Raw genomic sequence first — 16,033 nt, 5'->3', positions numbered from 1 at the left:
TCCAGCTAAGTTTCTCCCCATAGCCATGTTCCCTCTTATGTATGTGGCCTCCTCAGAAGCATTCTCCCAGGGTCTGGAGTCTCTTTCCCTTCCTCCAAAGAGATAAGATGTTGGAAACTGCTCCTACCCACCCACCTCCAGAGTCTTGTGTTCTGAGGTGCAAGTTCTCTCCTGACTCAGCTTTGTCTCAAAAGGGATCTTAATGATTATCTAGCCCAATGGGTTCCATTCTTTTCAAGTATGAGGACCCTTTTTTGATGTAAAAATTCTACAGGATCCCTTCAAAGATGCAGTTGCACACAACGAAACAGAATGTTGTTGTTTTTAATGATGAATTCAGAAATTTTAAAAATGAATTTGTATTTTTTCACAGTAGTACCTAGATATATGTATCTGACATATATTGTAAAATATTGTTTTTTCAGCCTACAGAAGGTATGTTTGCTAAAGAGCATTAAAAAGTCTGCTGTGCACATAATTCTATGCCATGCCGAGGATCCTCCACCGATGGACTGGGAACCAATAATCTAGTCTAACCTGTTTATTTTTCTAGTTCCCTCTCCAGCCTGTAACTGTGAGGCCAAGATAGGGGTCAGGCACAGGCAATGGCAATGTTTATGTTTCTATTACATGTGTTTAAGAAGTAAATAGGAGGAAAGGAAGCTTGATTGCATTTGGGAAATTGTTCAGTGTCTTTAATAACCTCAAGACTCTCCCTAAAGCAAAGGCCCATCCTTTTTAAAAAAAAAAAAAAACTAATATTCTCCTGGTGAAGTAATTTGTCTACAAAGAATAGAACACTACACTGGCCAAAGAATTAAAGTGAGGGGTTACCCCAAAGGGCAGTGGAAAATTACATGGAAGGGAGGAGGAGAGAGTATAGTATATGACCAACAAAAAGTCATGCTGGGAAAGGGGAAATAAGGATGACAGCAAAGAGGTGAGTGACAACAAAGAGGAAAAGCAGTCATATTGTCATGTAGCAAAAGTGAGGGATAAATCAAGAACCCATCAATCAATTAATAATAATAATTAATTAATTAAGGACCTACTATGTGCCAAGCACTGCTAGGTGCTTGGCAGCCCATGTGTTCTGTGTACTGTTCCCTACGCAATGCCAAGAGTTCTAGAAGAAAGTCCCCTGCATATCGATTGGACCCCTCAAAATGGCACAGAATGGAAAGATATTAATGGATTTCTATCTGTATTGTTGGAGCGAACAACATGGATGAAATCACAAATACAGGGAAGTATAAATTTATATTGTGTTTTCCATATATTATCTATCTTGAACCTAACAACAACCCTGTTTTAATCTTTGTTTTGCTGTTGTTCAATTGTTTCAGTCATATCTGACTCTTCATGACCCCATCTGGGGTTTTCTTAACAAGATACTGGAGTGGTTTTCCATTTTCTTCTCTGGGTCATTTTATGGATAAGGAAACTGAGGCAGACAGGGTGAAGTGACTTGCCCAGGGTCACACAGCTTGTAAGTGCCTGAGGCCAGATTTAAATTCAGGTGTCCCCCTGACTCTAAGCCCAGCATTCTATCCACCATACTACCCACTCACCTCAATGATTTAATAAGACAAGTATTATTATCCTCATTTTAGAGATAAGAAAAATTGAGACTCAAAAAAAAAAATAAGGGACTCAACCATGGTCACACAGCTGGATGATGATGATGATGGTGATGATGATGAATTTATAGGACTTAAAGGTTTGAAGTATGTTTTATATGTTATCTTATTTGATCCTCAAAATAACCTAGAGTAGGTACCATTGTTATCTCCATTTTACAGATGAGGAAACTGAGGCTGAGAGAGGTTAAGTGACTTGTCAAGGGTCATATAGCTAGCAAGCTTCTGAGGTAGGATTTGAATTCACATCTTCCTGACTCCAAGTCCAGCACTCTCTCCAACCACTATGCTCCATCCCTAGAAGAAGGTATCTAAGAATATGTCTTAGATGTATTTATTTATATTCATTATGCTTCCACCTTTGGTCTATAAAATCCTTGAGAGCAGAGACGAGCATATCCATATCTTTCCGTAACCCTCGTCAATACTATTCTACCCATCATAGGTGGTTTTTCAGTGCTGTTAGTCTATTGACTCACCATGCAATTTGGAACAATAACCTGGGGAACTCCCACCAGGAATAATAACAACAGTAATAAAAGTATGTAATACAATAAATGTTACTGATAACAACTAGCATTTATATAGTGCTTTAAAGTTTGCAAAGCACTCAAAAATATTATTTCATTTGATCTTCAAAACATTCCGGGGGGGGGCAGATTATCTCAATTATTATTTTCTCTATTTTACAGATGGGGAAACTAAAGCAAACATAGGGTAAGTGACTTGCCCAAGGTCACATAAGTAGTAGGTGTTTGAGGCAACACAACACTGGAACTAAGGTCTTCCTTATTCCTAGTCCAGTACTCTATCCACCATGCCAATCCCTTTGAGCTTTTGAAGACAGTGGTGTGAAAGCTGAACTGCTCAACTCCTGGTTTGCTTCTTTGTCAATCCCAAGGAGAATGAATTTTTAACACAGAGAGAAAGAACAAAAAAAAACAATGTTTAAAAGGGAATTTAAATCCTAGATACATTGAGAGATGAAATAAAAAGCACCTAGCCACCACCCATGCGTTCTACTCTCCACACCCAGACAAACTACATTGCAGAGCAAGGAAAGAACTCAAAAAGATATGATTGCTAAGCTAGAACCAGCTGATGCTTAGATATAACACTAGATATGGAGTAAGGAAGACCTGAGTTCAAATCCTGCTTCAGACACTTACTAGTTGTGTGGCCCTGGGCAAGTCATTCCACCTACAGTTTCTTCAACTGTAAAATGGAGATAATAGTAATAGTACCTAACTCCTAGGGTTATTATTAAGATCAAATGAGGTAATATTTGTAAAGTGCTTAGCACAGTACTTAGCAGACAGTAGGAATTTAATAAATGTGTGTTTCTATATCTGTTCCATTGTAAGGGATCTTTGTAAGAGCAAGCAAAACAAGTGGTGCCACAGGACTGCACATTGGCAGTTTATTATCCCAGTTTTCTAAAGAAAGAGTTACATGAACTGATTCAAAGTGAAGTGAGCCAAACCAGGAGAATATTGTACAAAATAACAGCAACATGGTGAAATGATCAACTATCTCAGCTCTTCTCAGCAATGCAATGATCTGAGACAATTCCAAAAGACTCATGATGCTATTCCTCTCCAGAGAAATGATTGATGGAGTCTGGATGCAGATTGAAGCAAACTATTTTCACTTTCTTTATTTTTTTATGTCTTTTTTTCCTTTCCCAAACTGTAATTGTTGCAAACTATTTCTTCTTTTATAATATAACTAATATGGAAATAGGTTTTATATGATTGCACATATATAACCTATAACAAGCTGCTTACCATCTTAGGGAGAGGTAAGGGAAGAAATGGAGGGAGGGAAAAAATTTCAAACTCAAAATTTTATTTAATAATGAGTGCTAAAAATCACCTTTGCATGTAATTGTAAAAAGTAAAGTTTTAATTTTAAAAATTAAAAAAAACTATAAAGAAGTGGACTCAAATTCAACTCTAGGAAAAATATTCTAACATATTACTAAAGGGGTGGTTTGTGAAATCTTAGAAAGGGAAGAAGTGATCATTAAAAGGCAATATGGCTTCGAGTACAAGTCATGGCAAACTAAATCCATTTCTATTAGACTGGTAGGTCAGAGAAATACTAGAAACATCGTTTACTAGTTTCGGCAAGCTATTTGTCAAAGTCATTCATTTTTTACCCTTGAAGGAAGGAGGACTCAAAAGCTTGTTGAATGAAAAAAAACTGAACAAGAGCTATTAATGGATTTCTCTCAACTTGAAGGAAATTTTCAAGTAGAGAGTTCCATGCATGTCCTCGGTCCTGTGCCATTAAATATTCTTAGTCATGATTTCATTTTGATAAATCCATAGAAGGCAAGCTTATCAAATTCTGCAAAAGTGACACAAAACTGGAAAGCAAAGGTAAGATATATTATGGCAGAGTCAGAATTGGGGAAAAAGCCACCATCTCCATAGGCTAAAATGATGGGTCAAATAAGACAAAAATTCATAGAGATGAATGTAAAGTTCTACACTTAAATTTAAAAAATCTGCTTCAGAAGAACAGTATAGCATACACCTGTTTGACAAGTGTCTGTGAAAAAACATCTTGGAGTTTAGTGGACAACAAACCCCATAAGTCAGCAGTGTGAGGTAGCAACCAAAAGTGTAAACATTATCCAAGATTGTTAAGAGAGGAAGGATGTCCTGCTTCTCCTGCACTCTGCCTGGGCCAGAACACAGCTGAAGTATTGTGGCCAGCTCTGAGTGCCCTATTTTAGGAAGGACATTAACAAAAATGGAGTGCATCCAGATGAAAGTAACCAGGACAGAGGACTGGAGACCATGCCATAGAAGGCTCAGTTAATAGTAACTGGGAATGTTTAGCATGGAAAAGAAAAGGTTCAGGGGAGCCAGGATAGCCCACTTCAAATATGTGGAAGGCTGTCAGGTTCAAGAGAAATCATATTTGTCAGAACCAGGAGCAATGTGTGGATATTACAAGATGCATAACTAGGTTTAGTATAAAGGAAAATGTTCTAACTATTGGAGCAACCTGAAAATGGAATAAGCTCCTTTGAAAGTATTGGGATGATACTTTTTAAAAATTTTCAAGCCAAATAAAAGCTTGTTGGGTAAGTTCTAATGGGGATTCTCATTCAAATACAGATTGAACAAGATGGCTACTTGTGATGCATGCTTCTTTTCTCCAGAAAATACAGGGTTTCTTTCCAGGTGTTGATATAGAAGCACCTCATATTTCTGGAGGAAGATGTGTCCCATACCTCTTGTTAAGCCTCCAGAACACTGGGTTTGGGAACTGTTAATAATCTACCACTGCTTGCAGCTTCAGACAATTAAGCTCCTACTTCTCATGGGCCATGTGATTGTCTTCTCAGCGGAGGTCCCCAATTCTGCTAGTGACTCCCCCAGCTGGGACCATGACCTCTTGCCACCTCACTACTGCCCCCAATTTCTGCCAACACTTAGGCTAGGATGCTCTGTGACTGCCTCTCCATGGGTGCCATGTGTATGGCTAGAGGGCATGCATGTGGTCCCCTGAAGCAAGTGTTGATGTGCAGGCTTCATCTCTGTCTTCCAGGCCACAATTCTCCTAGTCATAGCAGACATGGATAGGCAATGGGGGCGTCTAGGTGGCTCAGTGAATAGAGCATCAGTCCTGGAGTCAGGAGGACCTGAGTTCACAAATTTGGCCTCAGACACTTGACACACTTACTAGTCATGTGACCTTGGGCAAGTCACTTAACCCCAACTGCCCTCCAAAAGGCAAAAAATTAAAAAAAAAAGATATGGATATGCATTGGCAGTGCATCTAAGCCCAAGAAATTGCCAAAGTTGGACAGGTGGTGAAGTAGCAAGATTCCTGGATCCCCAAATGAGACACACACCACCACTTCTAGTCCAAAGGGCATTCTCAGGTCTCTGGTCTGGACTCTGTAGTCTTGCATTCACTCACACACACACACACACCCTCTCTCTCTCTCTCTCTCTCCTAGGCTGCTCTGTCCCTTCCCTCCCCTCCCCCCCTCCCTTACTTTCCTCCCCCTTTCCCCCTCTCTCATATTCCTCCAATCTCTTTCTTTCCTCCCACACTCCTTTTATCTCTTTGACTAGCAAATTTGTCTGCCCCTTTTTATAGGTCAAAATCCAAAGGTGCAGCCCAGACCTAAAATAGCCTGACTCAATTAAGGAGACAGAGATTGAACTTGTGATTTCACTGGTATAGGGTATCCTCAAGAGAAGATATTATCTCTACAGATGCAAATTAGCATTTTCAATTCAATAAACATTTATTAAACTCTTATTATATGCCAGGCACAATGTTAAGTGCTAGGGATACAAATAAGGGGAAAAAAAGACTATCCCTGCACTCCAGGATCTTACAATCTAATAGGGAAGATGACATACAAAAAGAAGTTAGAAAGTGGGGGGAGTCACAGAAACTAGGGAGTCTTGGTGCCGAAGCATCTCATTCTGTGGAGCTGAAACCAAGCAGAGCTGCAGATGGAAAGTGGAATGATCTGAATGTTCAAATCCCAATATCTATAAAGGAAATCTCTGCAACTTCGAATCTTAGAGAGCTGTCTAGGGGGCACTGATATTAAGTGATCTGACCACAATTCCTCAGCTAGTATGTGTCAGAGGGAAAACTTGAATCCAGGTCTTTCTAACCCTAGGGCCTATTCTCTACCCACTCTGCCATACTGACTCTCAACCTAATCAAATCACTTTCAAATGCCAGGATACAGTCAATCAAAGAGGATATTTGCAAGTATCAAGAAGACATAATCAAAACCTCAAACCTCTTTAGCTTCAATCACGGTTTTCTTGTTCATACTGATTATTAATAATCCTAGTGACTGAAAAGCAGTGTGAAGTTGGGATCAGTGGAAGGGAGATCTGAATTCCAATTCTGTCTCTGACACCTATGAGTAGATCATTTAACCTCTCAGTGGCCCCAGACAACTCTCCAAGGATATAATTCACAGAGAATGCACTGATATACATTTGTTAAGGGAGTTTTCTCATCTGGGAATTCCCTACATCAGTGAAATCCTATGACACAAGATATTAGTGACAAATTGGGTAGACTCATGGTAAGTGCTATCAAAGAAATGGGGAACCATTACATTTTCTTGAACAGAGAAGTGACATGGGTCATATTCATTATTTAGGATGAATAGCAACATGGTAGATGCATTAAAAATCCAAGAGACCTAGGGCATGGAAACCAATGAGAAGGCAAGTACACTTAGCCCACACAAGAAATGACAAGGCACTGAACTGGGGTCATAACTGTGAGAGTGGAGAAAAGGAGATAGATGTGAGATTTTGTGAAGGCAGAATTGGGAAAGTTTGGTAACTAACTGGATATGTGGAATGAAGAAGAATGAGAAGTTGAGTTAGATTTTGAGATTGCAAGTCTAAGTAACTTAATAGAAATGGGAAAGTTCAGAAGAAAGGTGGGTTTGGAGCACAAAAATCAGTTCTATTTTATATATGTTGAGTTTGAGATGTCTACAGGTCATCTGACCTGAAATATCCAATAGCAGTTGGTGATTCAGGACAGAAGCACAGGAAAGATACAACTGGATATATAGATTTCAGAGTCATCAGCATAGAGATAATTTTGAACCATAAGAGCTAATGAAAACACCAAGAAAAAGTATATGGAAAGAGAAAAGGAGAGGTTTGGGACAAAGCCTTGGTGAACCCCCACAGTTGGGGAGATAATCTCTTGTCTTAATGATAATTCCATCCTTCAGAATGCAGATGAACTGGTCAAGAGGATATTCTATACTGAATCTGATTTTTACTGAAAAAGAGGAAATGGTTGCTAGAAGAAAACAGTGGGAAATTTGGAAGTGACCACTCCCTCTCTGAGTTTGTAATAAAAATGGAGAGAAAATCTGAGCATAGGTCAATATGCATCTTAGATTTTAAGAGAATAAATTTCATATGGTTCAGAGGAAAAATAAGATCCCATAGACAAAAATTCTTTTTATTCATTTATTTATTTATTTTTATTTTACTTTTTTTTTTTTTTTTTTTACAAAAATTCTTTAAGAGGTAGCTCAAGAGTATAGCAGCATGTTAGAGTCAGGAGGACTGTGTTCAGGTACTTAAGAGCTGTGCAACCTTAGGCAAGTCACTTAACCTCTATCTGCCTCAGCTTCTTCAACTGCAAAATAAGGATATATAATAGCACCCAGCTCCCAGGGTTGTTGTGAGGATCATATCAGATAATATTTGTAAAATGCTTTGCAAACCTTGAAGCCTAGGAGGGGTGGAAAATTCAAGAATCGAATTGTGAAGATAATACCAGTTAAGAGAGAAGAACAGCTATCTGAAGAAAATAACATAGATGTACAGGGAATTCTCTGATCAACTTGGATTTTTTTTTAATTGGTTGATTGTTTATAACAGGGGTTTAGTTTTCTTTCTTTCTCATGGCATGAGGGAAGGGGTAGGAGTGGGAAGGAGAAAACACAAAATTTCATTGATTGAAATAAAATTAATTTTTAAAAAATGTTATATAGAAAAGATGGAATCAAGGGAGGTAATAGAGGATCAATATTAGAGCACAGTATCATTCTGTAAAAAATATTAGGAATGCCAAAGCTCAGAATGAGTTGCAGCTGAAAAGTAAAACAAAGCATACTCAAAAGTGGATGGGTTGTTTTTTTTTAATTATTTGGGGGGAAAGAAGAGAAGTAAAGAAGGAATTGAACCATTTGGGGAGATGAAGATGAGGAAGACTAGCAACAGAGAGAAAACAGAGATGCTTGTTTCTTGTCTTTTTTTTTTTTACTTTTATCTTATATGACAAGTACAATGACTTGGGGGGGGGGGTTATAACCAACATAAGCAAGCAGACAATAAGAGAGACCTTAGTTGCACTGGATGAGCTCAAATCACTTATCCCAAAAGAACTTCATCCTTTAGCACCAAAAGAATAAGCAGTTGTGAGTGCTTAATTACTGTCTAATATTTGAAAAATGGTGGTAAACAGGAACTGGAAGCACCATTGGAATACAAAAAGTTAAATATCTCATTTTCCTAAAATGGAAGAGAATTAGAGTGTGGAAACTATAAGCCAGTGAAACTTACTTTGATTGCCAGGAAAATTCTAGAAGATACCATTAAAGAAATAGTTAATGAACACTTGGGAAAGGAAGTAGTAATTACAAAGAGCCAACATGATTTCATCAAAAATAAATCATGGCAGAATGATTTTATTTCCTTTGTTGACAGTTATTAACAGACTATAGACTTAGGTTATCTAGTTTTCAGCCAAGCAGTCTACAAAGCATCTCATACTATTCTTATGGGAAATATGGAGATAAATAGATTAGACAATCATAAAACTAGGTAGATTGTGAGATCATCAAATGGTTGGACTCAAAGAATAGTTTTTAATGGTTCAATGTCAACCTAAGTAGGAGATCCACAGTGAAGTACTTCAGGAAGAGACTCTTGGCTCTTTGTTGTTTAACATTTTACTTATAAAAGGCATGTTTATCAGATCTGTGGATGACACATTATCTAAGAAAGACAGTTAACCCATGGGATTATATAGCATTAGGATACAAAAAGATCTCATCAGGCTAAGCAGGGGGTTTTTATCCAGTTATCTCTGAACTCTTTTAAAAAATATTTTGATAACTGTATTTCAATATAATCAATTTCCTTTATAATACTATGTCATATCTTATGCATTTAAAAAAACTAATCTGAGGAAGTATTCATAAGCTTTACCAGACTGCCAAAGGAGTCCATAATAAATACAAAGATGGTTAAGAACACCTGGACTACAGCATTAAAAAAGGATTAAATTTAATAACAATAAATTATGTTTGGATTATGCCTGGGTTAAAAAAAAATCAACTTCACAAGTAGATGATGGAGGTTATAAAAGCTTGTCTGAAAAAGATCTGAGGGTTTTAGAGGCCTGACTTAATATGAATCAGCATTGTGATGGGGCAGCCAAAATGAGCTAATGTGATCATGAGCTGCATTAAGGGGGGACATAGTCTTCAGTTATAAGGAAATGACAGTCCCACTGAATGTTGTGCTGGGTCTACTACATCTGGAGTATTATGTTAACTTCTGGGCACCACAGTTTAAGAAGGACATGAGTAACATGCAGAGCAGTCAGAAGAGGCAACTAAGCTGCTAAAGAGTCCATATAAAAAATTGTTTGAAGGAAATGGCGATGATTAGCCTGGAAAAGAAAAGACAGTGGAGAGTGACAACTGTGTTTAAGTAGCTAAAGGAACAAGCTGGAGAGATGATAGATATTAGGTTTGGCCCCAGAAGGCAGAACCAAGAACAGTGGATAAAAAGTGTAAGGAGGCAAACTTGAGCTTGATGAAGGAATCATAGTGAACCAAGAGGCAAACAGGCTGCTCTGGGAGTTCCTGGTTTCCTCCTCACTGAAGATCTTGAAGCACAGGCTGAATGACAACTTGTTGGATATGATATAGGGGGGTTTCCTCTGCAGCAATACATTTAATTCAATGGCTAGTGAGGTTCCTTCTAACCTTGAAGTTTTATGACAAGGGCAGGGCTTGAGTAGAGGACATATTGGGGGGGAGGTGATGCTGGAGATAAATTTGAATAAATAGGGTGGAGAAAGATTAAGGAAGGTCCAGAGATGTAAGAAAGAAGAAGCCTAGAAACCTGTAAGGGAGGTTCATGATGAAAACAGTATAAAAGGAAGGCCACTCTGGTCTCCATGGATAGAGTGGAGAGGAAAAAGAGGGAGGCTAATTTCAGTTAAATAGTTCAGTTAAACAGAATCAAGTTAGTAATGGCTTGAACTAACATGGTGGCAGCAGGATTTGCCACTTGAAACTCATTATAGAATCATCCTAAGAGCTAGGGATACCAATAGTCCCTGCCCTCCAAGAGTTAACATTCTAATTAGAGTCAGTATACAAGTAACTCACTGAATACATGTTATATAGAGAGTAGATGGAAGGCGACAGTGGAGGGGAAGGCACTGGCAGCTTGGAGTAGGGAGAAGAAAGTAATTAGGAGAGGCAGTATTTAAGCCCAGACAGAATAAAGGAAATGAGATGTCCCCCATTAAAAGACTTGGAATGGCATCCTATTCTACCCCACTTCAAGTATTCAATTCAACAAAAAGCTATTAACCCTGTGCCCTAAGGTTCTATGCTAGGTGATAGCAGTGATACAAAGATTCAGCATACTGTGTGCTAAATATTGGCAGCCATCTTTGGTAATAAGATAAAAAAGGTGCACTTAAAGACTGCTTTTTGGAAAATGTGGTGGAAAAGTGATGAAACGTAACTAACCCTTCAAATGGTTTCATTTTGGTCTGTGGAGCTGTGGGCAAGGGTCCTATTGTCAGTATTTAAGCAAAGGCTGGGTGGCCATCTGTCAGGGAGACATTAAGAGTGGTTCTTGCCAATCCTAAAATTCCATCATCCTGTTGGAAGGGTTCTCCATATTCCCAGCAGGGAAATTCTATGGTCACTCTGTCAGTCAGCCAACACATTTTACAGGACACCTGCTATGTGTAGCAATGTGCTAAGCACCCCACTGAGATGTTCAGAAGGCGCTTACCATCCAACAAGAGACCCAGCACACCAAAAACTGTATATAAACATAAACAACAAAATTTATGTATATACACATACACACATATGTGTATACCCACATAGTTATGCTTGTGTCTTTTCCCCCACAAGACTGTAAGCTCCATGGGGGTAAGTACCATGACTTAACTCACTCTGCATACAGAAAGGGCTTAATAAACATGAATCAAATTGTTGAGTGATTAGGATCAGCCAAATAAGCCTAATAAAAATTGATAAAGGAAAGGCTTCCCTGAAACAAAATTGAAAGGCAGGTTGGAAGAGAAGGAACCAAGCACTTTAAAAATTCCTCAGACAATGAGCAGAAAGATTAAAAAAAAAATACACGTTAGGCAAAAGGAAAATTCAAAATAACAACTGAAATATATATCCCCTCTGGTTTGGAAAATATTTTAGATGCCCTTGATTCATTTAAGCCTCACAATTCTGTGAGGGAGATAATACCATCTTACAGAAAGGAAAGGTAATGACTTTCCCAATGTCACACAGTTAGTAAGTGTAGGAGACAGGACTGCAAACCCAAGCCTTCCTAATACCAACCCCAGTTTACACTTGAATACACTTTAGTGCCCCTCTGATGTTCATTGGAAAAATCAAGATGCAATTCTTGAGGAAAAGGGATCTACCAAAAAAATGGAAAGCTAATTCAACCAAGAATAAGGAAATACATACAAAAATGGCAGGTCAGTGGCATCCACCTAATTTCTCATTTTTCCCTGCGTTCTTTCCAATAACATCCTTCTGTGGAAAGACCCCAGACCAGTCATTCTTCATTCATCAGACTTCGCCACCAAGCCTCAGAAGGCTGACTACTCTGTGCAACTCTGTCTCACTTACCCCCAATGCATTGCAAGTCATCCCCTGTGATGCTGTTGGTCCTCTCTAAAATCAAAGGATGAACACCCCACATCTACTTTATGTGTTATGTGTTCTCTTACCATGTTAGAATGTAAGCTCTTTGAGGACAGACCCTGTGTTTCTTTTTGCTCGAGTTTTGTATTTGTATCCCCAGCACTTAGCACAGTACCTGGTATACAGTAAGTGCTTAAAAAATGCTTGCTGATGGACTGACTTGCTGATTAATCAAAGAACTTCCGAAGCACCTTTCAAAGGACTTAAAACCTTCTATGGTAATTAGATGTTTCTTATGCAAATGAAAAGTTGGAAATCACTTAGACCATCAATTTACTAGGTTGGGTTACTTATTTGTATACAGGTTTTTCTCCTCAGTAGAAGATACTGTCCTTGAAAGGACTTTTTATTTTTTTTCTTGGATCCTCAGTGCCTAGTATAGTGGTGGAATACATTGGTCACTTAATTAGTGCTTGGTGAATAAATGAATCAATGAGTGACTATTTGGTAATCATGGTATTAATAAAAGGGCACTAAAGGATAAAGGAACAAAACAATGAAAATATATACGGTGGTCTTTATTGAGGAAGAGTTTGGAGGAAGCCCCAATCCCAAATTGGGTCATGAAACATAAAGGTTGGTGATATCAGATTAGATAGCAGTAAATGCATGGGACATTCTAGACCCAATTGACCCACAAAATGTATACAAATCGCCAGAACCAGATGGCCTCCATAGGATAATTCTGAATGAATGAAGAGTGACATGACAGAACTGTTGGCCAAGACAGGTAACCTGATGTTCCAAATGGCAACTGTGCTGAAGTACTGGCAGGATGACAGTGACACCCCCCTCCTCCACCCCCCACTCACTGGAAGGATTCCAGAGGGAACCCTGGTAAACTACAGGCTAGTGAGCCTCATTTCCATACTGGGCAAGCAGGTAGATTCCATCATTCCATATGAAAGACAGAATCACTGAACACATAAACACATCCCCCATATGGATTTTCTAAGAGGGAATACTACATAAGGAATTAATGAGAGCTCTTTGGGAGTACATGCATAAGGAAAGGAAGACTAATCTTTGTAATTTCTTCAAACTTTCAAAAAAAAGACATTAACAAAGTTCCATATCTAAGGTTATTTTTTTTCATGAGTCATCATGGGTTTGAGTTATTGTTTTGTTATAGATGGGAAGCAGGCCAAGAAAAAACAAAAGGAACCAATAAATGGTAATTATGGAAAATAGCAAAGAGTGTTATTCCCCAGAGGATTTAGCTTCAACATTGTTATAAATGATTTGAAAGCAGAAGTACACCACTGGAAGGATCAGAAAGGACCAAGTTCCAATCCAGCCTTAGATACTTACTAGCTGCTTAACCCTGGGCTATCTCTTAACCTTTGTTTGCCTCGATTTCTTCATCTGTTAAATAGAATAATAATATTATCTACATCCCAGAGTTGTTGTGTAGATAGAAATGGGATAACATTTGAAAATCATTTAGCACAGGGCCTGGCACATAGCAGACTCTATGTAAATGCCAGCTAGGATGATGATGATGAAAGATCTTAATTTGCAGATGACACTAAATTCTTCCAAATAGTAAAATGCCAGGTCAATGACATACTAGGGAAAGATGCTTCACCTTTTGAAGCTTTATAGAGGGAAGTTTAAAACAAATAAAGAGTAGAAGGCAATAAGTTTGTGGAACCCATTACCACCAAGAGGTAGCATAGGCCAAAAAGATACTTTCGATGATTTTGCTAAATTTTTCATGGATTTTCACTCCATTAACATCATTGAAGGGAAACGGGGATGTTAGCCGAAGATCTCTGACCTTGAAGAAGACTACTATTTCCCTTCTAATACAAGTCCCTAGGTGCATTGTCAGAGGCAGAACCCAAGTAGAAAAGACAGTGGGTACAATCCAGTTTAACAATTTTTATTCTTGGAGATAGAAGAAAACTTTGAGCTCATCTAAACCAATCCCTTCATTTCACTGAGATATACAAAGGTTCAGGGACTCGCCCAAGGTCCACATGGAACAAGTACAACCCTATGATATGAACTCATTTCCCATGACCCCAGATCTAGCATCTTTCCAGTACACCATGTTTGGCCTCCACCACTTTGAGCTGGCTGCCTTCTGGAAAAGGACTGTGAGTAGTAGCCAGTGAGAGTTACACAGCTGTAACTAATTCAGAGGAAACTGGAAGGTCTTATAAATTCATGGGGCAAGGCAAGGTGGTGCAGTGAATAGAGTACCGGCCCTAGAGTCAGGAGGACCTGAGTTCAAATTTAACCTCAAACACTTAATTCTTATTAGCTGTGTGTCCTTGGGCAAGTCACTTAAGCGCAATTGCTTTGCCTTCCCCCCTCTAAAACAGAAAAAAAAATGCATTCACATGCTGAAAATTGCATGCAGCAAATTTTAGAAACTCGGTGGAAGTCAGGACTTTGTTATCATAGTTATCAAACTTTGTGGTCTGACTCCAGCCCACATCTCTTCACTTTTCCCTTTAGACTCTATTTCAATCCTAATACTTATCTTGCATTTATTAATCACCTACTATGTGCCAGACACCATGCTAAGTGCTAGGAATACAAATACAAGCAGGAACTGATTTCAAAGGGCATGGTGGACAAAGTCTTGTGAAGATGAGTCAGGAGGGTAATTTAGAGAGGAATGAAGACATGGTTGGCCTAGGTCTCTTCCTTAAGATGGAGGTTTTGTTAGATGCAGTAGGCTGGGGTAGAGTGAGCTTCCTGGGTGAAGAAGTTTGTATGGCATGGTAGAGGAGATGAATCAGGAGAACAGTCTGGACCCTCCATCCCTTGCTAGTGCCTCCAGCCTCAGATAACCAGCCTGTAATAGTCAAAAAAACCCTCTCTCTGGTTTTCTGGGCCTAGACTCTTTTGCAGCAGGCTGTTTCTGTCCTGGCCATCTTCCCCCTCACAACTTTCTAACCACTTTCTAGAAACTTCTACAATAGCTGATTCCCAGAAACATGCATGCTGGAAACTTCTAGGTCCTTGGCCTATATAACCAAGGACTGATCAGCCAATCCCCAATGTCTGTGTCTGTGACTTCAGAAATGGGAGACTAGGAGAACACTATCTGAAGTTTCTCATGCCTTCTGCAATGGGAACCTCCCAGTCTCAGCTTTTCTAGGTTCTCCAATCCAAAATGTTTCATACTATGCCACAGAATTGTCCTTAGACACAGTCCATGACTATCCCAGGGTAGGCCTGGAAGAAATGGTTGGGAAAGGAGACAGATCCATGAAGTTTTAGCTGACACAGAGAATCTGAGCCAGAGTGTGGCAAGAAATGTAATCCAAGTCAACAACTTTGAAAGATTTCAAGAACTTAGATCAATGTAACAAATAACCCCAATTCTACCCACTTCCTGTCGGGGAGATGACGGACTCAGGATGCAGAATCAGACGTACATTTCTGGACACGGCCAATATGCGTATTTGTTTCAAGGGTTTTTGCTTTTCTCTTTTATTTCCCAGTGGGGGGTGGGGGTGGTGATGGTGGTGGTGGAAAGATGTGTGTGTGTATGTGTGTATTTGTGTGTGTGTGTGTGTGTGTGTGTGTGAGAGAGAGAGAAAGAGAGAGAGAGAGAGAGAGAGAGAGAGAATAAGTACTTGTTCATTAAAACAAATTTTAAAATATTTAAAAGAAATAAAAATCAACAGGGCAGCTAGGTGGCACAGTGAATAGAGTACTACAGCTGGAGTCAGGAGGACCTGAGTTCAAATGCAGTTTCAGACACTTAACACTTACTAGCCATGTGACCTTGGGCAAGTCACTTAATCCCCAACTGCCCTGCCTTCCTCCCTCAAAAAAAAAAAAAAATGAAAATCAAAGAGCAGACACTTTAATATAGGCTCATAAAACTAGTTCAGTCCACTGGGGGGGAAGG

Source organism: Petaurus breviceps, unplaced genomic scaffold (assembly GCF_028583685.1).
Source record: "Petaurus breviceps papuanus isolate PSGF00001 unplaced genomic scaffold, PetGlider_PUasm1.0 76, whole genome shotgun sequence".
Taxonomy (NCBI): Eukaryota; Metazoa; Chordata; class Mammalia; order Diprotodontia; family Petauridae; genus Petaurus; species Petaurus breviceps.
The sequence above is the reverse complement of the archived record's forward strand: the minus strand, read 5'-3'. Positions refer to the sequence as shown.